This window comes from Pongo pygmaeus, chromosome 5, assembly GCF_028885625.2.
Source record: "Pongo pygmaeus isolate AG05252 chromosome 5, NHGRI_mPonPyg2-v2.0_pri, whole genome shotgun sequence".
Classification (NCBI taxonomy): Eukaryota; Metazoa; Chordata; class Mammalia; order Primates; family Hominidae; genus Pongo; species Pongo pygmaeus.
The window spans coordinates 47,793,590-47,818,418 of NC_072378.2; the positions used below are offsets into that span (position 1 = coordinate 47,793,590).

The following is a 24,829-nucleotide window of genomic DNA, read 5'->3' on the forward strand; positions in this document are numbered from 1 at the left end:
GGAACTTAAATCAGATAAGAGATTCTGGGGGATGTAGAATCATCTGAAAATTGTTATCTTAAGAGATTTAGTTATTTCCTTAGTCATGCATCTTCCACAAGCTGCATGTTTTAAAAAGCTAACTTTCTACTAGCACTTCAGTTCTGAGGGCATAAAAAATCCCTAAGATTTGACATCTTGGTAAAAATAGACATGTGGATTAATGGCAGATAACAGAGTCCCCAAAATAGAATAACACATCCTGCTTTAAAATTTCTCAAAGTTTTGAGCTCTTTGAATTCTAGCAGGAATCCAGATATTATACATTGGCCCAAGATAATTCTGTAAATAATTTTTAACATAAACAAAAATTTAGCTCACAGCAGCCTTGAACTGCTGGGCTCCAGTGATCCTCCCACTTCTGCCTCCAGAGTAGCTGGAAATACAGGCAAGCACCCCCACACTCAGCTAATTTTTTTTTTTTTTTTTTTTTTTTGGTAGAGACAGGGTCTTATTGTGTTGCCTGGTCTAGTTTCAAACTTCAAACTGGCCTCAAGCAATCCTTTCACCTTGGCCTCCCAAAGCACTAGGATTGCAGGTGTGATCTCCTACATCCAGCTCCACTTTTTTTATAGCAGCTTTATTGATAAGGAATTCATATACTATACAACTTACTCAATTTATTTTTTTTATGTAAAGTTGTGCAACCCTCACCACAACAAATTTAGGAACTTAGGAATTTAGGAATTTCTAAAATGTTTTAAATTTTAGAAATTACTTTTTTCTTTTTCTTTTAGAATTTGTAAAACATTTACATGATTCCAAATTCACTACCACATGACATGCAAACATTCATCAACTGATGAATGGATAAACATAATGTATATTCTTACAGTGAAATACTATTTGGCAATGTAAAACAATTTAAATTATATAGAGTGTGTTCTCCACAATAGAATCACACTAGAAATCAATAACAGAATAATAGCAGAAAGATCTCCAAATATCTAAATGCTAAACAACACACTTCTAAATAATACTTGTATGAAAGAAGAATTCTCAAGAGAATTTTTTTTAACTCAACTGAATAAAAATGAAAATACAACATATCAAAATGTGTAAGATACAGTTAAAGCAATGCTGAGAGGGAAATTTATAGACTAAATACACACAACAGCAAAGAGGAAAATCTCAAAACATACATTAGGAAAGAAAAATCTCTAAGCTACCTCCTCAAGACCTAGAAAAATAAGGTAGACAACTCTGGGAATGGGAACCTGCAAAATGAGGAATGGGTGGAGAAAGATACATTCCTTATCAGGCTGATTTGAAGTGAGGCAGAAAAAAGAAACCCACAGATTTACTTGTGCAGCTAATTATAATTCAACATTATTTAAGCCCTTAATGGCCAAAAATTAGTATATTAAAATTTTTCCCCAAAATTTTAATTTTACCTAGGGAAAATTAAAAAACAAAATAAACCCAAAGCAAAGACTGGGCTCGGTGGCTTTTGCCTGTAATCCCAGTACTTTGGGAGGCCGAGGCAGGCGGATCCCTTGAAGTCAGGAGTTTGAGACCAGCCTGGCCAACAGGGTGAAACCCCATCTCTACTAAAAATACAAAAATTAGCTGGGGTGTTGTGGCACGCACCTGTAATCCCAGCTACTCGGGAGGCTGAGGCAAGGAATCACTTGAACCCGGGAGGCAGAGGTTACAGTGAGCCGAGATCGTGCCACTGCACTCCAGCCTGGGCGACAGATCAAGACTTCGTCTCAAAAAAAATAAAAATTAAGGCCGGGCGTGGTGGCTCACGCCTGTAGTCCCAGCACTTCGGGAGGCCAAGGCGGGCGGATCACAAGGTGAAGAGATCGAGACCATCCTGGCTAACACAGTGAAACTCCATCTCTACTTAAAATACAAAAAATTAGCTGGGCATGGTGGCGGGCGCCTGTAGTCCCAGCTACTCGGGAGGCTGAGGCAGGAGAATGGCGTGAATCCGGGATGCGGAGCTTGCAGTGAGCCGAGATCACGCCACTGCACTCCAGCCTGGGTGACAGAGCGAGACGCCATCTCACAAAAAAAAAAAAAAAAAAAAAAAAAAAAAAAAAAATTACATTAAAAAATAAATAAATAAAAATTAAAATAAATAAATCAATAAACTCAAAGCAAGCAGAAAGGAGATAATAAAGATAGGAACAGAAATCCGTGAAATTAAAAACAAAAAATAATACAGAAAATCAATGAAACAAAGAGCTTGTTATTTGAAGAGATCAATAAAATTGACATTCCTCTAGCAAGACAGGCAAAGAAACAAAGAGAAAGGATACAAATTACCAACATCAGGAACGAAACAAAGATACGAATTACAGACCCTTCAGACATCAAAAGGATAACCAGCGAATGCTACAGACCACTCTACACATAGAAATTTGACAATTTAGATGAAATGGACCATAGAATAACACGAACTACCCTAACTATCCCAATACAAAATAGATAAATAGCCCTGTAACTATTAAGAAAATTAAATTTTAATTATCTCCCCCCAAAAAAACTCTATTTTCACTGAAAAATTCTACCAAACATTTAAAGATTTGACACGAATTCTGTACAATCTCATTCAGAACTAAAAGAGGAAACACTTCCCAATTTATTTTATGAAATGAGTATTACCTGATAGCAAAATAAGACAAAAACAGTATTAAACAGAACACTACAAACAAATATCCCTTATTAATACAGACACAAAACTCTTTATGAAAACATTAGCAACTAGAACATAGCAATACATGAAAAGAATTATACATCATAACCTATTGGAGTTTATTCCAGGGACGTAAGGCTGGTTCAACATTGGAAAATCCATTAATATAATATCATATTAACAGGTTAAGCAAGAAAAATAACATGATCATATCAATTGATTCAAAAAATACACTTCACAATAATTTAACACCCTCCGAAAAATAAGAGTGGAGGGAAACCTTTTCAACTTGATAAAGAGCATCTACAAGAACTATACTTGGTTGGGTGCGGTGGCTCACGCCTCTAATCCCAGCACTTTGGGAGGCCGAGGCAGGTGGATCACTTTCTGAGGCCAGGAGTTCAAGACCAGCCTGGCCAACATGGCAAAACCCCTTCTCTACTAAAAATACAAAAAAAATTACCCAGATGTGGTGGCAGGCATCTGTAATCCCAGTTACTCAGGAGGCTGAGGCAGGAGAAGCACTTGAATCTGGGAAGTGGAGGCTGCAGTGAGCCAAGATTTCGCCATTGCACTCCAACCTGGGCAACAAGAGTGAAACTCCATGTCAAAAAAAAAAATAAGAAAAAAAAAAACTCCACTTAACATTATACTTAATGTGAATGGCTTAATGCTTTCTGCCTATGACAGGGAACAAAGCAAGAATATCTGTTCTCACCTCACTTATTTGATATAGCTCTAGCCAAAGCAAAAGGTAGTAAAAGGCATACAGATTAGAAAGGAAGAAATAAAACAGCTCGTATTTGCAGATGACATGATGCTCTATGTAGAAAAATCCCGAGGAAACTACACACACAAAAAAGTCCTCCTTAAACTAATATGTGAGTTCAGCACATCATAGGATACAAAATAAAGATACAAAAATCAATTATACACATAGATACCAATTTTTAAAATACAGTACCATTGACAATTGCTCTTCCAAAATAAAATGCTTAAGTATAAATCTAACAGACAAGACAGGACTTGTATGCTGAAAACTACAAAATGCTAATGAAAGAAATCAAAGAATATCTAAATAAATGGAGAGACATATCACGTTCATGTATTGAAAGACTCAATATAATAGAGATGTTGCTTCTCGCCATTTGATGAACAGGTAGAAAAATTGATACACAAATAGCAAATCCTATCAATAGCCTAACCAGATTTTTAAAGCAGATTTAGACAAAACTGTTTTAAAATTTATGGAAAGGCAAAGAAATTAGACTAGCTAAAACAATTTTGAAAAAGGAGAATAAAGTGGGAAGTATCAGTCTACCCAGATTCAAGACATTATATAAAAACGGTAAGCAAACCTGTGTGGTAATGGCAGAGGTATAGACACATAAATCAATGGGCCAGAAAAAGTCACTCAGAAAAAGACCTAAATAAATATGCCTGGTTGATTTTTGACAAAAACAAAAAAACAATTCAATGGAGGAAAGATAGGCTTTTAAAATAAACTTTTGATTTCAGAATACTTTTTGAGCTATAGAAAACTTGTGAAGATAGGACAGAGAGTTTCTATGTATCTCATTTACTAATTTCCTCTGTTATTAACATCTTGCATTAGTATGGTACATTTCTTACAATTAATAGGCCGATATTAAAACATTATTATTGGCTGGGCACAGTGACTTATGCCTGTAATGCCTGCATTTTGAGAGGCTGAGGTGGGAGAACTGATTGAGGCCAGGAGTTCAAGACCAGCCTGGGCAATATTGCAAGGTTCCATCGCTACAAAAAACATTATTTTATACAAGTTAGCCAGGTGTGGTAACACACATGTGTGGTCCCAGATGCTCAGGAGGCTGAGGTGGGAGGATCACTTGAGCCCAGGAGTTTGAGGCATGGGGTGGGAATGGGAAGTGACTGTAAGTGAGGGCAAAGTTTCTTTTTGGGCTGAAGAAAATGTTCTAAAATTAGATTGTAGTGATGGTCATATAACTTTATAAGTCTACTAAAAAGTCACTGAATTGGCCACACATGGTGGCTCACACCTGTAATCCCAATGCTTTGAGAAGCCAAGGCAAGAGGATGGCTTAAGGCTAGGAGTTCAAGACCAGCCTGGGCAACATAGTGAGCCCTCATCTCTACAAAAATAAAAATAAAAATTAGCCTGGTGTGGTGGTGCACGCCTGTAGTTCCAGCTACTCTGGAGGCTGTGGCAGGAGGATCACTTGAGCCCAGAAGTTTGAGGCTTCAGTGAGCTATGATCACATCACTGTACTCCACTGGGCAACAGAGGGGGACCCTGTCTCTAAAAAATAAATAAATAAAAATAAAAATCACTGAATTGTAAACTTTAAATGAGTGAATTTTATTCACCAAAAAAGCTATCTTTAAAAACAAACTATAAACAGAGAAGTCTCTCTTCTATTCCTGTCCTAGACCCCGTTCTCTCCCATCCCCACAGAAAATCATTTTTATTAGTTTTTGGCTTGCCCTACCAGTTTTACTTTGGCAAATGTAAGCAAGTACATATACATTAAGTGATTTTAAAATTTTGCCTTAAATACTGGCGATTGACAAAAGCAGCTCTATCTAATTGAGAGGTAAGAAGGAATTCCCCGTAAACCTTTTAGAGATTCTAAAAGGACACTTCTGGGGCTCCACAAAAGTTTAAAAGTTTATAACATTAGTTTCAATGTGTCCGATTACTTCTGAAAACATATGGCTTTTGGCCAGGTGTGGTAGCTCATGCCTGTAATCCCAGCACTTTGGGAGGCCAAGGCAGGCGGATCACCTGAGGTCGGGAGTTCAAGACCAGCCTGGCCAATATGGTGAAACCATGTCTCTACTAAAAACACAAAAATTAGCCGGGCATGGTGGTGCATGCCTCTAATCTCAGCTACTCAGGAGGCTGAGGCAGGAGAATCACTTGAACCCAGGAGGTGGAGGTTGCTATGAGCTGAGATCGTGCCACTGCACTCCAGCCTGGGTGACAAAGAGAGACTCCGCCTCACAAAAAAAAAAAAAAAAAAAAATACGGCTTTTATTAATTTGAGTGAAGGGGTTCACAAATTAACAACAACAAGAAGGAGAGAGACTGGAGATGACAAAATTGCCTTGTGGGAGACCCAGACAGATACAATTAGCAACAGTTGGGAGGGAAGGTTGTAAGTGAAAGGGGCTTGAGAGAGAGTTTGTGTGTGTGTGTGTGTTGTCTGTGTGTGTGTTGTGTCTATCCATCTGTGTAAGAAAGACATTATCTTTAGAGGCTTTTGCTAAGCTGTTCATGATGAGTATCTGAAAGAAAGTCAGGTGTATACCAAGTTCTTCACGCTAATGAGAGAGGAAGAAAGAAGGAAAAGGAAGAAGTCATGCATTTGCCAGTTTCCCATATTGGCCACTAGATGGCAACACCAACCCAAGACAGTCCTCTTCTGAGATGAGAGAAAAGGGTTGTATAGGAGGAATAAGTACACAATTAGTTTGAATAACTTATTCCTATATACCACAGTTTTCAGTCAAGTATTCTTACCTCAGGAAGGGCATGTATAAGTTTATATCATATAAACTTAGAATACAAGCCAGGCAGGCAGACAGAATGCAAAATCTCCACAATGGTTGTTGACATTTTTTGCACTCACTAAATCTTACATATAAGGAATTTCTTGACATAAAAATGGATTAGGTCTCAAAAGCGAGAAATGGTAAGGCATTTACTATTTACCATCTTCAGACCATAAAACCTCTTTAAACTGCAACTTTACTGTCAGCACCTTAGAATCTAAACATAACGTTTCAAAACGTTTCCATGGAGAAGGTTTTGATTTCAACTTAGCATGCCAAGAGACCATCTTCTTGTCTTCCCACTGTCTAGGTGGTGGAAATTTCTTCAGCTGTAAGCCAGACTGGAAACTTGTAGCCCAATGAGTGTCAAGGATAAAAGGTGTGGTAAGCTCCTTATTCCCTTGTTACTGAGGTGGGACCATCAGCTTCCATTTTCAGTGGTGTTTCCATAAAGATTTTCATCTTCTCCAGCGCCCGAGGCATCAGAAGAATTTATGTGACCCCAAGATCACCTTGAAACCATATAACCGGTTTATGGTTTCCTAAAAGCTTTTTGTTTGATTAGGTTTGGTTTTACTGTTAATCACAACAAGAAACAGGAAGTGGGTAAAAACACCAAAGAGAAAGTTGCAAAGTTTCAAACAATTCCACCATAAATAGTCGCACAATGAGAGTTGTCCCTAGAATTCACTGGAATGTAAATAAAAGCCTTGATCATTCTCACTGCTCGACAGCCACAGTTTCACTTTGTTCTTCATGGCTCTGCCAACCCTCTGAAATTCTCAGTCACAGGGACTGTGCTGTCAGCTTTCCTCCAAGAGATTTCTCCTCCGCCATTGTTTCCTGTTTTTTCTTACCTCCTTTTATTTAATATTTACAGGAAAAGCTGTTGATATATGTGGAATGTTTGAGGATACGAAATGAATTAAATGAGATTTAATGACATTTGGAAGAAAACCCAGATTTTCCACCCAAGTTTTTCTTCCTCAAAAAGAAAGGCCATTGTGTGCTCTTTCTTACTAGAGCGGAAAATGAAGAGTCCATTGCGAAGTGAAGACTTGGTCCAAAGCTGACCATGCTACAGGCTAGAGACACGGGCAGTCACAGGAAGGGGATGGCATGATGTCTAATATATACTGCACATTCCATATGTTCTATAGTATGCTATTCAAGATCTGTATAATCAAGAAATATTTTCCAATTTAAATTAATTAATGCTGGTCTAGTTTGAATTAGTAGAGAGAAAAAAGTCTAAATTAAATATATCATCAAAGCCTGGGCAACACAACAAGATCTCATCTCTACAAAAAATAAATAAAATAAAATAAAAAATTAGCCAGGCATGGTGGCACATGCCTGTTGTCCCAGCTACTAGGAAGGCTGAGGCAGGAGGATTGCTTGAATCCAGGAAGTCAAGGCTGCAGTAAGTTGTGATCATGTCACTGCACACCAGCAGAGGTGACAGAGAAAGATCCTGTCTGTAAAAAATAAATAAATAAATAAAGGTAGATGCTGCCAATGTCTCAGCCTTTATGATGTTCACCTGCCAGCATCAGGGTCCCTCTGCCCAAAGACTTTCTCTGACCACTGGAATGCACTTTGCTGCACCAGGCTTAGGGAAATGAACAGATATCTGGGAAGTATTCCTTAAAAAATGACTGATGGGAACTGGTGAGGCAAGACTTCAGCTCATTCACCCCACTGACGAAATAGCTCTGAGGTTTGTGTTATTCTGGATCTCCAGAATTGCCAGCTGGATTAAGTTCCAATTGTCCATTACAGTAACTGGCTTGATAACACAGATCATTTATTAGTCTTCGATTCCTTGCCTCTCTTGCCCAGTCACTAACAGTATTTCTTGAGATACTGTAATCACCCAACAGGTTCTTCCTGCCAGCTACACAGACAAAACCAATTCACTGGGACCACAGTATTGCAGTAAAGAAATAGTTTAATTAACAAAAGGCTGCCAGGCAGAACTGGAACTACCACTCAAATCAGCCTCCCTTAGAAATCAGACCCTAGGGTTTTTATGAATAATTGGGTAGGCAGGGGGCTAGGGAATTGATACTGCTGATTGGTTGGAAATGAAATCATAGAGGTTTGGGAGATGGTCCTCATGCCCTAAGTCGGCCTCTGAGAGGTGGGGATCCCAAGACCAGTTAAGTCATGAGTCACAGGTCTGGTAGGGTCAATCAGTTGTCGGAGTGCAAAAACCTGAAATACGTCTCAAAAGACCACTCTTAGGTTCTACAATAGTCATGTTATCTTTGGGAGCAATTGGGAAAGTCACAAATCTTGTGACCTCTGGCTACATGACTCCTGAGCAGTAAATGATTATGGAAACTATGCCTACATATTAGCAGAGTTCAGGGCCTTCTATAAACTTAGCCTCATGGCCTTTTGTTAGTTTTCCACCGTTGAGCAAGGAGTGGTTAGTTCCAGGGAAGGGCTACTATCATCCTTGCTTTCAAGTTAAACTATAGACTAAATTCCTCCCACAGTTAGCTTGGCCTATGCCCAGAATGATCAAAGACAGCCAGCCTGTGAAGCCAGAAGCAAGATGGAGTCAGCCATGTTAGATTTCTCTCACTGTCGTAATCTTTGCAAAACCTATTTCAATACCAAATAAACTAATTACTCTCAAATTCTTGTCTCACAGTGTCTGCTTTTAGTAAAATCCAAATTAATAATACATAAAAATGCATGCATTTTTATTGCAGTAAAATATACATAAAATTTACCATTTTGACCATGTTTAAGTGTTCAATGGCATTAAGTATATTCACATTGTTGTGCAACCATCACCACCATGCATCCCCAAAAGTCTTTCATGACCCCAAAGTGGAACTCTACACCCATTAAGCAGAAACTCCACACCCATTAAGCAGAAACTCCCCATTTCTCCTTCTCTCAGCCCCTGGTGACCACCATTCTACTTTCCTTCCCTATGAATTTGACTATTCTAAGTACCTCATGTAAATGGAATCATACGTTTCCTTTTCTATCTGGCTTATTTCACATAGCATAATATCTTCATGGTTCACCCATGTTGTAGCATCTATTAGAATTTCATCCCTTTTTAAAGCTGAATAATATTTCATTGTATGTATATACTACATTTTGTTTACCCATTTATTCATTGATGGACATTTGGGTTGCTTCCACCTTTTGACTATTGCAAATCATGCTACTATAAACATTGGTGTACAAGTGTCTGTTCAAGTCTCTCTTTGCTATCAATTTTTTGGGGGTATATACTCAGAAATGGAATTGCTGGATTATGTGGTAATTCTATTTTTACTTTTTTAAGGAACCACTACACTGTTTTCCATAGTGACCACACCATTTTACATTTTCACAAGCAATGCACAAGGATTCCAATTTTTCTCTCTCCCTGCCAAGACTTGCTACTTTTAGGGGTTTGTTGTTGTTGTTATTTGCTTGTTTTATTGTAGTCATCTTAATAGGCATAAAGTGGTAGCTCATTGTGGTTTTAATTGGAATTTCCTTAATTATTAATGATGAGCAAACAAACGATGATTTAATTTGTTTATTGGCCAATTTGTATATCTTCTTTGTAGAAATGTCAATTCAAGTTTTTGCCCATTTTTATTTTGTTTTATTTTATTTATTTATTTTTTTCAAGACAGAGTCTTGCCATCTTGCCCAGGCTGGTCTCAAACTCCTGAGCTCAAGTGATCCTCCCACCTTGGCCTCCCAACGTGCTGGGATTACAGATGTGAGCCACTGCACCCAGCCTTTTGCCCATTTTAAAATTGGATTATTTGGGTTTTTGTTATTGTTATATCATAGGAGGTCTTTATATATTCTGGATACTAACCTCTTAGTTTACAAATACTCTCTCCTGTTCTGTGGGTTACCTTCTCACTGCCTTCATAATGTCCTTTTGATCCACAGCTTTTAATTTTGATGAAGTCTAATTTATGTATTTGCTTTTGTTGCCTGTGTTTTGATGTCATTCAAGAAATTATTATTAAATCCAATGTTATGAGGCTTTTCCTCTGTTTTTTGTTTTTATGTTTTGTTTTAATTGAAATGGAGTCTCTCTGTGTTGGCCAGGCTCAAACTCCTAGGCACCAGTGATCCTCCTGCCTCAGCCTCTCAAATAGCTGGGATTACAGGTACACACCACTGTGCCCAACTTCTTCTGGTTTCAGGTTAAGAATTTCATAGTTTTAGGTCTTAATTTAGGTATTTGATTGATTCTGAGATAAGTTTTGCATATGGTGTAAGGTAAAGGTCCAACTTCATTCTCTTTCATGTCGTAAATAAATGAATTTTAAAACTAAATAAAGCCTCAATTATATTATGTATAGTTTTGCCAAGGACAAGGGGGAATAGTTTATCTTTAATAGTGATCTTATATTTGTATTTACATTGTACATTTCCACTCAATTACCCATGCCATGATAAAAAGACTAATACAATGGCAAGTAGAGAGTGATAATTTGGAAATCTGTGGTGACTAAACAATGAGGTCTGACTACTGCACAAATGAGTGCTTTCAACTCCAGCATCACCTTCCTGACTTTTGAGGGGCAAATTGATTATAATATTTAAGAGATAAGGATATCCTTCATAGAGGATATGAGAAAGCCATAAATTAGATTATGTTCATTCTCAGATAAAAGCTAACTTATAAGTAGCTTGAGATCAATTAAAAAACATAGGTATCCATAGACATTCCATTTCATCCTATTACATACCTAATTTTGTCCCCAGTACAGCTATTTCTAGCTACCCACAAAATCATTTTTAAATACCTAAATGTCATTTGGTTATTATGCCAGAAAGCAAAATATGATTCAGAAATGTAAGTTTTTTCCTTCTATGTTAGAAGGAAAAAAAAAGCACAAAGGCTAAAATCTTGATTTAAGGTCTAATTAGCAATAAACCTCAAACCACTTTTAACCTCAGGTCATTCCTGGGTTTTGTAAGAAACCTATAAAAACACATTTAAAGTTTTAGAACTTTGGAGAAAAAAGCTTTAGAAAATGAGTTTGACTTTTAAAATTCTAAAGAAGAAGAAAATAAAAAGAGCTTAGAAATCTCTACCTTTCAGCTTCAAATGCTGGAAGTGGGTTTTTAAGCCTAAAGATGTCTTATGAAAAATTACTGCTACAATCAGTCATTAGGAGGAGGATAACCATTTTTTTAAATAAGAAGGCCAGGCATGAACATTTCAGAATTCCACATTTCTAGGTTAACCAAAGAAAGTTGTCTCCACATTGGCTTTTCTTTTCACTCTGTTTAAAAACAATGAGGTTTCCTGCAAAGGAAATAAATAAAGGGACAGGTACATAGAGCAATTTACTTTTCAAATGCTTTTCCTACATCATATATAATTATGCCTTACATCCAATTAAAGAAGAGGAATTTCCCCTAATCATCAGGCTCCTTGGCTTTTGCTATGACTGCTTCTTGTCCAGAAATACCTTGGGTATGAATAAACCTGGCAAAGCCTCCTTCTTCATGGATAATCATTAACCAGCAAATCAAATCTCATTTACAATTAGATCATGTTGACTCTCCCTTCCCAGAACTACAACAAGAATAAAAAGAGGAAGAAGGCAATTAAATACAAATTAATTTCTGTTTGATTCTCAAGAACTGGATAATTCTGGCTTTCTTTCCTCATTTTTCTCCAAAAATACCCCAAATGATTATTCAGTTAGCTATTACATTATTTTTAAACAATATAGTAATAAGTTTTCCTTAGAGATGCTATCCCCCAAATGAATAACAAATGGATAAAAGGCAGGAAAACGAAACAGAAAGGCAGTAATAAGCCAACACATATTGATTAAATATACTATTTATTGTATGCTTAGCAATGTTGCCAAAATCTTGTATTTTGTTAGCTGAATTTGACTTGAAGTTTCCCATGGTAGAACTCAACTTCAATATCTTCTGCTTTTCATCTTGGCAAATACTTAATCAACATATTAAGAAAAAAAAAGAGCATCCCTGCCTCTGGCATTCTGTACATTGTTGTCTGTCCTGTAGAAGAGTGAGCAGCTGGGATTCTTGACTCCTCCATCTCTTCCCCACCACCAGCTCAATGGCTAGTGGGCAACTAGGAAGCAGTATGGCTTCCAGGTGTTGTATCAGATGCTCAACTAATCATAGCATCAGAATTAAAATATTTATTTGCAAGGAAAACAGCTGTGGGTGGCTGAAGGACCAACCTTCTAAACTCTGAGTCATCCCCTGGAATGGACTGCTGTGTAAATATATTCACACCCACCCAATTTATCTCGACCTCCGGAAATTGTCTTGAACAAAGCAGGCATTTCACTGCATTGGCTCTCAGACTTGCCTTCCTGGAAACAACCTTTTCTGGAAGGGAGGCTCAAGACATATTTACTAAGAACTCTGAACCACCAGGAAGCTTTAAAGCAAGACCTGTGCTTCTATAGTCCACATATTCTATCCTATGAAAGATGTAGTTAAGTATTAATTTAGAATCTTCTTCAACCTGTTCAGCTGTGTTGCAAAATAGTAGATACATTTCCCAGTAAAGAATTGAAATACCAGCAACTGGCACTGATAGCTAATGCTCCATTATTTCTGTGCATAAATCCACTCTGAACTTCCCTTTTTTTGTTGTTTTTTGTTTTTTTGAGACAGTATTTCACTCTGTCACCCAGGCTCACTGCAACCTCCACTCCCAGGTTCAAACAGTCTCCCCACCTCAGCCTCCCAGAGTAGCTGGGACTACAGGAGTGTGCCACCACACCCAGCTAATTTTTGTTTTTTTTTTTTTGGTAGAGACAGTGTTTCACCATGTTGGCCAGACTGGTTTTGAACTCCTGATTTTAGGTGATCTGCCCGCCTCGGCCTCCCAAAGTGCTGGGATTACAGGCATGAGCCACCCTACCCGGCCTATGAACATTCCATAACCATTTTGCCCTTGTGATGTCATCACTCTACCATTTTGTTTCCGGACTATCTCCCTTCAACATAAGTTAACATGTGCTCAGGGAATAAAATTTATTATAATGTTAATATGGGTGAGTAAAATAAGTAGTAAAAATTATATTAAGACAAAGTATTTGCCTTATTTCTCATTATTCTAAAATTTTTTTCTCCATTGCCTGTCAATTTAAATATTTATATACTCAGCAACCATTTTTATTTGTTATTACCTTAAGTTTAATATTGTGCTCTCAATTCTAAAAGGTATTTGGAGAAAAAAGGGGAGTAGGGGGACAGATCAATGAAATTATGTAGATAATCAGTAATAAAACCAAGACTGGGCCATACACAGTGGCTCGCGCTTGTAATCCCAGCACTTTGGAAGGCCGAGACATGCAGATTACCTGAGGTCAGGAATTCGAGACCTGCCTGGCCAACATGGTGAAACCCCGTTATCTACTAAAAAATACAAATATAAGTTGGGCGTGGTGGCGCGCGCCTGTAGTCCCAGCTACTCAGAAGGCTGAGGCAAGAGAATTGCTTGAACCCCGGAGACGCGATCTTGAACCCCGAGATCGCGCCACTGCACTCCAGCCTGGGCGACAGGATGGGATTTTGAGACTCTGTCTCTAAAACAAAACAAGACTGGCTTATATTTTCTTCCCTCAATTTGCTTCTCTGTTTTTGAGACAAGACAGGGTCTGTCCGGTCTGTCACCCAGGCTGAAGTTCAGTGGCACTATCATAGCTCACCGCAACTTTCCACCTCCCAGGCTCAAGCGATCCTCCCACCTAAGCCTCTCTAGTAGCTGGGACCGCAGGTGCGTACCACCAAGCCTTGCTAATTTTTGAATTTTTTTGTAGAGACTAGATCTCCTTCTGTTGCCCAGACTGGTCTCAAACTCTTGGGAACAAGCAAACCTTCCACCTCAGCCTCCCAAAGTTTTGGAATTATAGGCATGAGCCACCACACCCAGCCTGTTTGCTTCTTAACATGCATTGATCAAGGTAACCCACCACTCAAAGTCAAATAAAACCAAACACCTCCATTCAAGGGACATTTACTATTCTCTACTGGTGAGATTTTATTCCCAGAATTTGACATCATCCTCTGCAAATATATCATTTCTCTGCATTTCATAGCCAGGTCCGATTAGCTTTGCACATAGTTTTCTTTTCATGTGTACACAACGGCAGCCTAGTGAAAATCCTTCTCCTCTTATTGCTATTACGCTACAGTGGAGTTTCCTACAAGGCAGGTTTGAGTTTAAGCCCTTCTCATGTTCTGTACAAGGTTCTCATTGTTGAAAGAACTCACTACATATAACTCAGTTTTACCAATAACACTTCCCCAGCATAGGCTCAAAAGAGAGACATTCCCTATCCTACCTATAAACTCATTTGAGAACTAAATATAAAATATCCCAAATGTCATTTGACCACGTCATAAAAAGGGAGCAAAACTTGTTGAAGTTTAAATTCCCTTATGTGTCACTTTAAGGAGTCAGATCATTGGAGACATTTCGAGCCCATGAATACTGATTTTGCACTTTCTGTAACATTTTAAGTAAGATCTTACACAGAGGTGGGACATATCTTTAGAAATTTATTTTATGTATTTACTGTTAATGAGATTTCTCCCTTTTAGAAGAGCTTCTTATTTGTCATGCTCCCACCTTCTTACCCAGGGTAGTTTAAGATTGTTTTATATGTTAAAAAGAATCCACAGAATAGCTCATTTCTTATAAAATAAAATAGGAACCCAGACTCAGAAGTTAACTGACTTTGGGTTTTTGAAAGAGTCAGGGTTATAGTTCAAATTTGCAGTGAGATTCCAAGTCCAATATTAAATTTCATGCTCTTATTTGGAAATACACTGCTTAAATGATCATTCTCCTTCTTTTATTTAGTGACTGGAGAACTATATCTGGCTGGTCATTTACATTTCTTGTTAAATAAAAATGCAAGAATTGTACTCCAGAATGAGTCAGTCTATAATGTTTACTGAGTGAAAAATAGCTACAGCTTTTAAAAGTAGGAGTACAAGAAAATAGAATGGAAATAAAATGTATGCAACCCTTCTAGGCAGATTTCAATCTCATGGAAAAAATAGAGATAAATACTTTTTGCTTTATCTAAACTGCAGAAATTCACAACTAAGCATAGTTTTTAGTGACATTATGAAATTGATACTATCTGGTTCTTTATGGTTATTGGAGCAACTGAGGCTGTTTGGAGTGTGATACGGTTTGGCTGTGTCCCCAGTGATGATGAGCATTTTTTCATGTGTTTTTTGGCTGCATAAATGTCTTCTTTTGAGAAGTGTCTGTTCATATCCTTCGCCCACTTTTTGATGGGGTTGTTTGTTTTTTCTTGTAAATTTGTTTGAGTTCATTGTAGATTCTGGATATTAGCCCTTTGTCAGATGAGTAGGTTGCAAAAATTTTCTCCCATTCTGTAGGTTGCCTGTTCACTCTGATGGTATTTTCTTTTGCTGTGCAGAAGCTCTTTAGTTTAATTAGATCCCATTTGTCAATTTTGGCTTTTGTTGCCATTGCTTTTGGTATCTTAGACATGAAGTCCTTGCCAATGCCTATGTCCTGAATGTTATTGCCTAAGTTTTCTTCTAGGGTTTTTATGGTTTTAGGACATGGCTGTGTCCCCATCCAAATCTCACCTTGAATTGTAATAATCCCCATGTGTCAAGGGTGGGGCCAGGTGGAGATAATTGAATCATGGGGGCAGTTTCCCTCATACTGTTCTCTTGGTAGTGAATAAGTCTCATGAGATATGATGGTTTTATAAATGGGAGTTCTCCTGCACAAGCTCTCTTGCCTGCCACCAGGTGAGAAATGACTTTGCTCCTCATTTGCCTTCAGCCATGATTGTGAGGCCTCCCCAACCATGTGGAACTGTGAGTTAATTAAACTTCCTTTCTTTATAAATTACCCAGTTTGGGGTACGTCTTTATTAGCAGGGTGAGAACAAACTAATACAGAGTGAGAATAGAAACATATCTGAACAAAGTGGGGTTTTAAAAAAAATTTTGATTAGGCATTATGGCTCATGCCTATAATCCCATAGGCATTTTTGGGAGGCCAAATCCTCATGCCTTTGGGAGGCAAAAGCAGGAGGATTGCTTGAGGCCAGGAACTTGAGATCAGCCTCAACAATATAGCAAGACATCTTCTCTAGAAAAATAAAATTTAAAAATTAGCTGGGCATGGTAGTTGTGCACCTGTAGTTCTAGCTTGAGAGGCTGAAGCAGGAGGATCGTTTGAGCCCAGGAGTTTAAGTTGCAGTGAGCTGTGATCACATCACTGCACTCCAGCCCTGGTGGCAGAATGAGACCCTGTCTCAAAAAAAAAAAAATTGAATTTTTAAAGTATATGGGAGAGTGTGCATATTATCTAAGCACATCCTCCCATATACATTAAATTCACCTCTAGATTACTTTCACCTAATCTAATATAAACACTATGTAAGTAGTGAAAAATAAAATCCTAAGCCCCCACAACCAACTGAACAGACCCTCTCTTGGCCAAGAAGAACCCAAAGAAACCATGAAACTGAGTTTCCAGCCATGACGCAATGGGAGATTGGACACGACTTATTATACTCCTCCCTCACTAGCAGCCATTTGGCTTTCTTCCCTAAGGATTAAATAGAAATCAGCCCTGTTGAAAGATTCACTCCACCACTGATGTAAATCAACTGTTTGACCGCTGCCCCTCCCTTGTGCAGTTTCAACACTACTGAGCAGCGTTCCTTCCTGATAAGAGATCACCAACTATAGAGTGGTACTGGCCTGTCAATGGAGGATACACAGTGAGGGTTTTTGTGTCCTGTGCTTCACGTTTTGACATTAGAGAGCCAAAAACTCCATCCTGGGATCATGCTGAAGCAACCATTTTTAGAACATGGGACCCATGAAGCGGTTTGAAGCTCAATTGCACATGCGCATGTTTCTCCTGTCATAAATGTTCATGACTCCTCCTATAGTTTATTGATTACCTATATTTGGCCACCCAGTTTGGCATAAATTCCTGTCTTATCCTTCCTACTCTTAAACTGCCTGTATTTGGCTTTTGGTTGCATGCTATGCTTCCTAGCCTTTCAGAATGGCCACTCTGCTGGCTGCATCCTTTTATAAGAAATAAAGCTCTTATTTCCAAATCTACGAACTTCACCACTTCTTCAGTTGACATAATGGGAGATGAGGATAGAATCTGCAGAGAACCCTGGGTCCTCCCAGCATGACTTGAAGTCAATGCGCCAAGATCTACAGCTTAGCTGTCTCCCCAACCATGCTGGGAGGAAGTCAAGTAAGTTCCCCGAGATCTAAGACCTCCTGCTTTTTAGGCTGAAGACTGGAGACATTCTCTCCACATCTTCCTTTTATTTCCTCCCAGTTCCTTTTCAGTCCCTGTCCTGGTTTCCTCCATCCAGACCTTAGAGGGAATGTCTTTATTGGACCCAGGTTTGGGGAAAGTCTTCCCAGTCTTCCTGGTCCCCTCCATCCTGACCCCAGAGGAGACTTTCCCTGTCTGTCCTGGGTTTGGGGAGGTGTTTCCCAGTCCAGTTAGACTCAGCTGGACCCTAAGATTTTGTAAGAATACTTATGCGAAAGGTAATCAAAGGTACTTCTTCATAAGGTGAGTAAAATTTGGAGAACCTTAGTTCTTTTTTTTTTTTACTTTAAGTTCTGGGATAGATGTGCAGAACATGAAGGTTTGTTACATAGGTATACATGTGCCATGGTGGCTTGCTGCACCTATCCACCTGTCATCTAGGTTTTAAGTTCCGCATGTATTAGGTATTTGTCCTAATGTTATCCTGCCCCTTGCCCCCCACCCCCCGACAGGCCCCAGTGTGTGATGTTCCCCTCCCTGTATCCATGTGTTCTCATTGTTCAACTCCTGCTTATAAGTGAGAACATGCAGTTTTTGGTTTTCTTTTCGTGTGTTAGTTTGCTGAGAGTGATGGTTTCCAGCTTCATCCATGTCCCTGCAAAGGACATGAACTCATCCTTTTTTATGGCTGCATAGTATTCCATGGAGTATATGTGCCACATTTTCTTAATCCACTCTATCATTGATGGGCATTTGGGTTGGTTCCAAGTCTTTGCTATTGTGAACAATGCTGCAGTAAACATACGTGTGCATGTGACTTTATAGAAGAAAGATTTATAATCCTTTGGATATGTACCCAGTAATGGGATCTCTGGGTCAAATGGTATTTCTGGTTTCTAGATCCTTGAGGAATTGCCACACTGTCTTCCACCATGGTTGAACTAATTTATATTCCCACCAATGGAGAACCTTAGTCCTAAGAGTACAGTCTCTGATCAGCTGCCATCAGAGGCTCCAGCAGTTTACATGTTTAGGAAAGATAGGAAGATCAAATTTAAAAACAAAAGCAAAAAAAAAACATATCTATGTCATTGCTAGCCTTAAAAATTCTCTTGACTTATTTAAGGAACAAAAAAATGGACCAGAAACAAAGTTAGAATCCCTGTACACTCAAACTGCTTAGCATTCCATGCAGGATTAACAATGGAGGTTGCTCCATTTTGCTGTCTGGTATTAAAATTTCTGATCAGGGGATCGGTTTCTTTTGTTTTGATATTTGTGTGACTTTTGCCATTTATTGATCCTTTTCCCTTCCATGGACAGCTTTTGGTTCCCTGTCTTGTACTTGTGGGAGCATATGAGGCTTTGCATATGAAAAACTGAGACCCAAGAGAATATGTTCAGACAGAAATGTGAGTTATACTCCATTTGTGGCTGGTGAAACTGAAACCACCTTTGCAAAGATTATGACAGTGAAAGAAGTCTAACATGGCTGACTCCATCTTGCTTCTAGCTTCACAAGCTGGCTGTCTTTGCTCATTCTTGGGCATAGGCCAAGCTAATTATGGGAATAATTTAATTTATAATTTAAGTTGGAAACAAGGATGATAATAGACCCTCCCTAAAACTAACCCTCTCCTTGCTCAGAGACTGAAAACTAAGGAAATACTTTGAGATTGAGATTATGAGAGAGGCCTGAACTCTGCTAAAACGTAGGCATAGTTTCTATAATCCCTTATGGCTCAGCAGTCATGTAGCCAGAGGTCACAAGATTTGTGGCTTCCCCAGTTGCTTCTATAGATAACATCACTGTTGTAGAACCTAAGAGTAGTCTTTTGAGTTGTTTTTCAGATTTTTGCATTCTGGCAACTGATTGACCCTACCCAGACCTGTGACTCATGATTCAACTAGTCTTGTGGCTCCCACCTCTAAGAGGTGGACTCAGGGCATGAGGATCATCTTCCACATCCCTGTGATTTCACCCCCAGCCAATCAACAGCATCCATTCCCTAGCCCCCTGCCCACTAAATTATCCATAAAAACCCTAGGATCTGAATTCTCAGGGAGATTGGTTTAAAGGATAACTCCAGTTCTTCTGTATGGTCAACCTTCTCTTATCTAAACTCTTTCTTTACTGCAACACCATGGTCTCAGTGAATTGATTTTGTCTGTGCAACAGAAGGAAGAGCCCATTTGGGTGATTACAAAACTTTCCTCTCTTTGAGTTGCCTTTGGGGTATGTATTAATCTGTTCTTGCACTGCTATGAAGAAACACCTGAAACTGGGTAATTTATAAAGGAAAGAACTTATGCAGGCCATACAGGAAACATAGCAGCTTCTGCTTCTGGGGAGGCCTCAGAAATCTTACGATCATGGCAAAAGGCAAAGGAGAAGCAGGCACAACTTACATGGCTGGAGCAGGAGCAAGATGTGGGGGAATAAGGGGAGTGCTACACATTTTTAAACAACCAGATCTCACTTACTATACAGTACCAAAGGGGGATGCTGCTAAACCATTCAAGAGAACTCTGACCCCATGATCCAATCACCTCCCATCAGCCCTTACCTTCAACATTGGTGATTACAATTCAACCTCAGATTTGGGTGGGGACACGTATCCAAATCATATCATTCCACCCTTGGCCCCTCCAAATCTCATGTCCTTCTACATTGCAAAATACAATCATGCCTTCCCAACAGTCCCCCAAAGTCTTAACTCATTCCAGCATTAACTCAAAAATCCAAGGTCCAACGTCTCATCTGAGACAAGGCAAGTGCCTTCTACCTACGAGCCTGTAAAATCAAAAACAAGTTAGTTACTTCCAAGATATAATGGGAGTACAGGCATAGGGTAAATACTTCCATTCCAAAAGGGAGAAATAAGCCAAAAGAAAGGGGCTACAGGATCCATGAAAGTCTGAATAACAGAAGGGCAGTCATCATTAAATCTTTTTTTTTAATAGAGATGGAGGTCTCACTATTTTGACCAGGCTGGTCTCAAACTCCTGGCCTCAAACAATCTTCCCAACTTGGCCTCCCAAATTGCTGGGATTATAGGTGTGAGCCACTGCACCTGACCCAGTAATTAAATCTTAAAGCTCCAAAGTAATCTCCTTTGACCCCATGTCTCACATCCAGGGCACACTGGTGCAAGAGGTATACTTCCAAGGCCTTGGGCAGCTCTGCCCCTGTGGCTTTGCAGCATTTAGCCCTTGCAGCTGCTCTCAAGGGCTGGCGTTGTGTGCCTGTGGCTTTTCTAGGCACAGGGGTCAAGCTCCTGCTGGCTCTTCCATTCCAGGATCTGGAGGGTGGTGGCCCTCTTCTCATAGCTCCTCTAGGCAGTGCCCCAGTGGGGACTCTGTATGGGGGCTCCAACCCCACATTTTCCCTCTACACTGCCCTAGGAAAGTTTCTCTATGATGGCACTGCCCCTGCAACAGGCTTCTGCCTGGACATCCAGGCTTTTCCATACATCCTCTGTAATCTAGGCATAGGTTCTTAAGCCTCAACTCTTGCAATCTGCACACCCACAGGCTTAACCCCACGTGGAAGTCACCAAGGCCCTCTGAAGCAGTGGCCCAAGCTGTACCTGGGCCCCTTTGAGCCACAACTGGAGCTACAGCAGTTGGGATGCCAGGAGCACTGTCATGAGGCTGCAGGGGGCAGCAGGGTCCTGGGCCTGGCCCAAGAAACCATTCTAGGGCTCTGGACCTGTGATGGAAGGCACTGAAATGCATTTCAGGATTTTCCCCATTGTCTTGGCTATGAGCACTTGCTTTCCTTTTAGTTATGCAAATTTCTGTAGCCTGCTTGAATTCCTCCCCTGAAAATGGGTTTTTCTTTTCTACCACATGGCCAGGCTACAAATTTTCCAAGTATTTTTGCTCTACTTCCTTTTTAAATATAAGTTCCAGTTTCAGGTCATTTATTTGCTTATGCATATAAGCATAGGTTGTCAGAAGCATCCAGGTCACATATTAAACACTTTGCTGCTTAGAAATGTCTTCTGCCAGATACCCTAAATTGTCACTCTCAAGTTTAAATTTCCGCAGATCCTTAGGGCAGGGGCACAATGCCTCCAAATTCTTTGCTAAAGCATAACAAAAGTGACCTTTGCTCCAGTCCCCAATAAGTTCCTCATTTCCATCTGAGAACTCATCAACCTGGCCTTTATTTTCCATATCACTATCAGCATTTCAGTCACAACCATTTAACCAGTCTCTAGGGAGTTCCAAATGTTCCCTGATCTTCCTGTCTTCTTGGGAGCCCACCGGACTTTTCCAACCTCTCCCTGTTATGCAGTTCCAAAGTGGTTTCCACATTTTCAGGTATCTTTATAGCAATGCCCCATTCCTGCATACCAATTTTCAGTATTAGTCCATTCTTGCACTGCTATAAAAAAACCCAGAAACTCTTTATTTATAAGAAAAAGAGATTTAATTGGCTCACAGTTCTGCTTCTGCTTCTGCAGGCTGTACAGGAAGCTTAACAGCTTCTGCTTCTGGGGAGGCCTCAGGAAACTTACAATCATGGCAGAAGGTGAAGGTAGAAGCAGGCACATCTTACCTGGCTGGAGCAGGAGCAAGCAAGCAAGCAAGTAGGAACGAGCAAAAAAGAGAGGGTGAGGGAGATGTGACACACTTTTAGACAACCGGATCTTGTAAGAATTTACTCACCATACAATACCAAGGGGGATGGTGCTAAATCATTCATGAGAACTCCACCCCCATGATCCAATCACCTCCCACCAAGCCCTACCTCCAACATTGGGGATTACAATTTGATCTGAGATTTGGGTGAAGAAACAGACCCACACCATATCAGGGCATCTGATCTTCTGAGGACCGCTTTCAACCTCTTTGGAGAGGCCTCGTGCATCTTTGGTTAAGTCATAACCTTGATTAACACTTATTGATTTCACTTGGAAGGATATATCTGGTTAAAAAAAAGTTCAAAAGCCACAAATATCAACTGTTTGTCCTGGCCAAAAATTCATAATAAGAGATTTGAAAGAATTTTTTTTTAAGAGCGCTCTGGTTAGAAGTCAGCTTAATTAAAAGCCAATATCTAAGGTGGGAGAATTGCTTGCCTGGGAGTTCAAGGCTGCAGTGAGCTATGATCACACCACTGCATGCCAGCCTGGGGTACAGAGCAAGACCCTATCTCCAAAAAAAAAAAAAAAATCAAGTTATCTCATTTATTTTTATTCCTCCCTACTTCTTCCTTTTTGTCATCTCCAATACCACATGGAAGGATCTAGAGAAGACTGCTGTATTAGTCTGTTCTCACATTGCTATAAAGAAATACCTAAGACTGGATAATTTATAAAGAAAGAGGTTTAATTGGCTCACAGTTCTGCAGGCTATACAAGAAGCATAGCAACATCTGTTTCTGGGGAGGCCTCAGGAAGCTTACAATCATGGCAGAAGGTGAAGGGGGAGCAGTCACACTGTTAGATATGAGTTCTGAATTTCTTTCCAAAGAATCAATATGTTAGTATGTTCAATTTTTTGCCTTCTACTTTTAAACTTAAATTCCTCTTAAAGCAACCTTTTTTGATTACCTGCTCCACCCTGACTCATTCCGATTACCTGCTCCACCCTGACTCATTCCGATTTCCTGCTCCACCCTGACTCATTCCGATTTCCTGCTCCACCCTGACTCATTCCGATTACCTGCTCCACCCTGACTCATTCCGACTACCTGCTCCACCCTGATTCATTCCTATTACCTACTCCACCCTGATACATTCCGATTATCTGCTCTGTCATAACCATTTTTCCCACCAAACCACTCACCCCATCACTCTCTTTAAATTAGTTGTCTAACCCTAGCTAATAGGGGAACGACAGAGCAGCAGGCGCCACACATGAGTCAGGGATAAGAACCCCTTCCCCTCCCTTGTCCAAGTGTGCACTCACCATTGCTCCATCTGTAAGGGCACACCCTTCTATAGAAGTAACTTGCCTTGCTGAGAATTAAAAATAAAATTTTATATTCGAGTGCTTTTTGCTGCACCAAAAGTTTATTTATAACAATGCCACATGGTAAAAGCAGAAAGAGAGGGGAGGTGCCACACACTTTTTAATGACCAGATTTTATGAGAACTCACTCATTGCCACAAGGACAGCACCCAAAGGATGGTGCTATACCATTCATGAGAAACGCCCCCATGATCCAATCACCTCCCACCAAGCTCCATCTCCAACATTGGCAATTACATTTCAACATGAGACTTGGGCTAGGCACACATCCAAACTATATCAACTCCTAATGACTCAGACCCCTCAAGGAACTCAGAAAAAGGCACCATTCATCCCTTTTTAGGGGTCGTCTTCTTTTCTTACTAAATTTCAAGAGTTACAGGCAAGTTCCGCCTAGATCTAAAACTCCTCTCTTTTGTATTGCATTACCTGATCTTTTTGGCTTTGAGGGGAACCCGAGATTACTTTGTACAGTGAGAGGATTTGACCTTCATGTATTTCGGCTGGTGGTTTTAGCAACAGCTGCAGTGCTAGGAGTGGCTGATGATATTTATACATGGTCATTACCACAGGGACCTACCTGTGTTCAGATTTAAAAAGCATGGTTTAGGCCCTAAAGTCTGCATATTTACTCACCCGTATTCACTAAAGGGCTCCACCTTAAAGCCAGAAATCTAATTAAAAAACAAACTAAGTTGAGGCCAGTCACAGTGACTCACACCTGTAATCCCAGCACTTTGGGAGGCCAAGGCAGATGGATGATTTGCGGCCAGGGGTTCAAGACCAGCCTGGCCAACATGGTGAAACCCCGTCTCTACTAAAAAATACAAAAATTAGCCGGGCTTGGTGGTACACGCCTTTATTTCCAGCTACTCAGGAGGCTGAGGCAGGAAAATTGCTTGAACCCAGGAGGCAGAGGTTGCAGTGAGCTGAGATAGTGCCACTGAACTCCAGCCTTGGTGATGGAATGAGACTCCATCTCAAAACAAACAAACAAACAAAACAAACTAAGTTGAAAAGAAGACAATTCCTGGCAATCTTGTCTTCAGATAATGGTGTTTAGGTCTAAGTTCTGTGCTTATGAGATGTATGTTTTCTATCTTGTTTCACCTAAGAGCCATGTGTTTGGAAATGACTGATGATAGTCTAAAGCAGGGGAGAAACTACTTGAGAACTGGCAAATGAAAACTCTTATAAATCTATAAGATATGCTTTTGTTTGTGTGTGTATGCCTATATGTTTATATATGTCATGTGTATGTAGTATTTCACTACCAGATTATATGAAAGAGCTCTAATCAACTGGCTTAA

At 39.7% G+C, this 24,829-nt stretch overlaps 1 long non-coding RNA gene across 2 annotated transcripts in view; it reads right to left on the reverse strand.

Moving 5' to 3' along the window:
* LOC129038868 (uncharacterized) overlaps positions 1 to 24,829 on the reverse strand; it is an 84,507-nt gene that overhangs the window by 29,187 nt on the left and 30,491 nt on the right. Inside the window, exon 1 of one of the 2 annotated variants that reach the window (XR_008503247.2) lies at positions 3,147 to 3,254. The exons of the other annotated variant lie outside the window; for it this stretch is intronic. This is a non-coding gene — a long non-coding RNA (uncharacterized LOC129038868). Of the gene's footprint in view, positions 1 to 3,146; positions 3,255 to 24,829 lie in introns of those variants that run through there. 2 annotated transcript variants of the gene reach the window in all.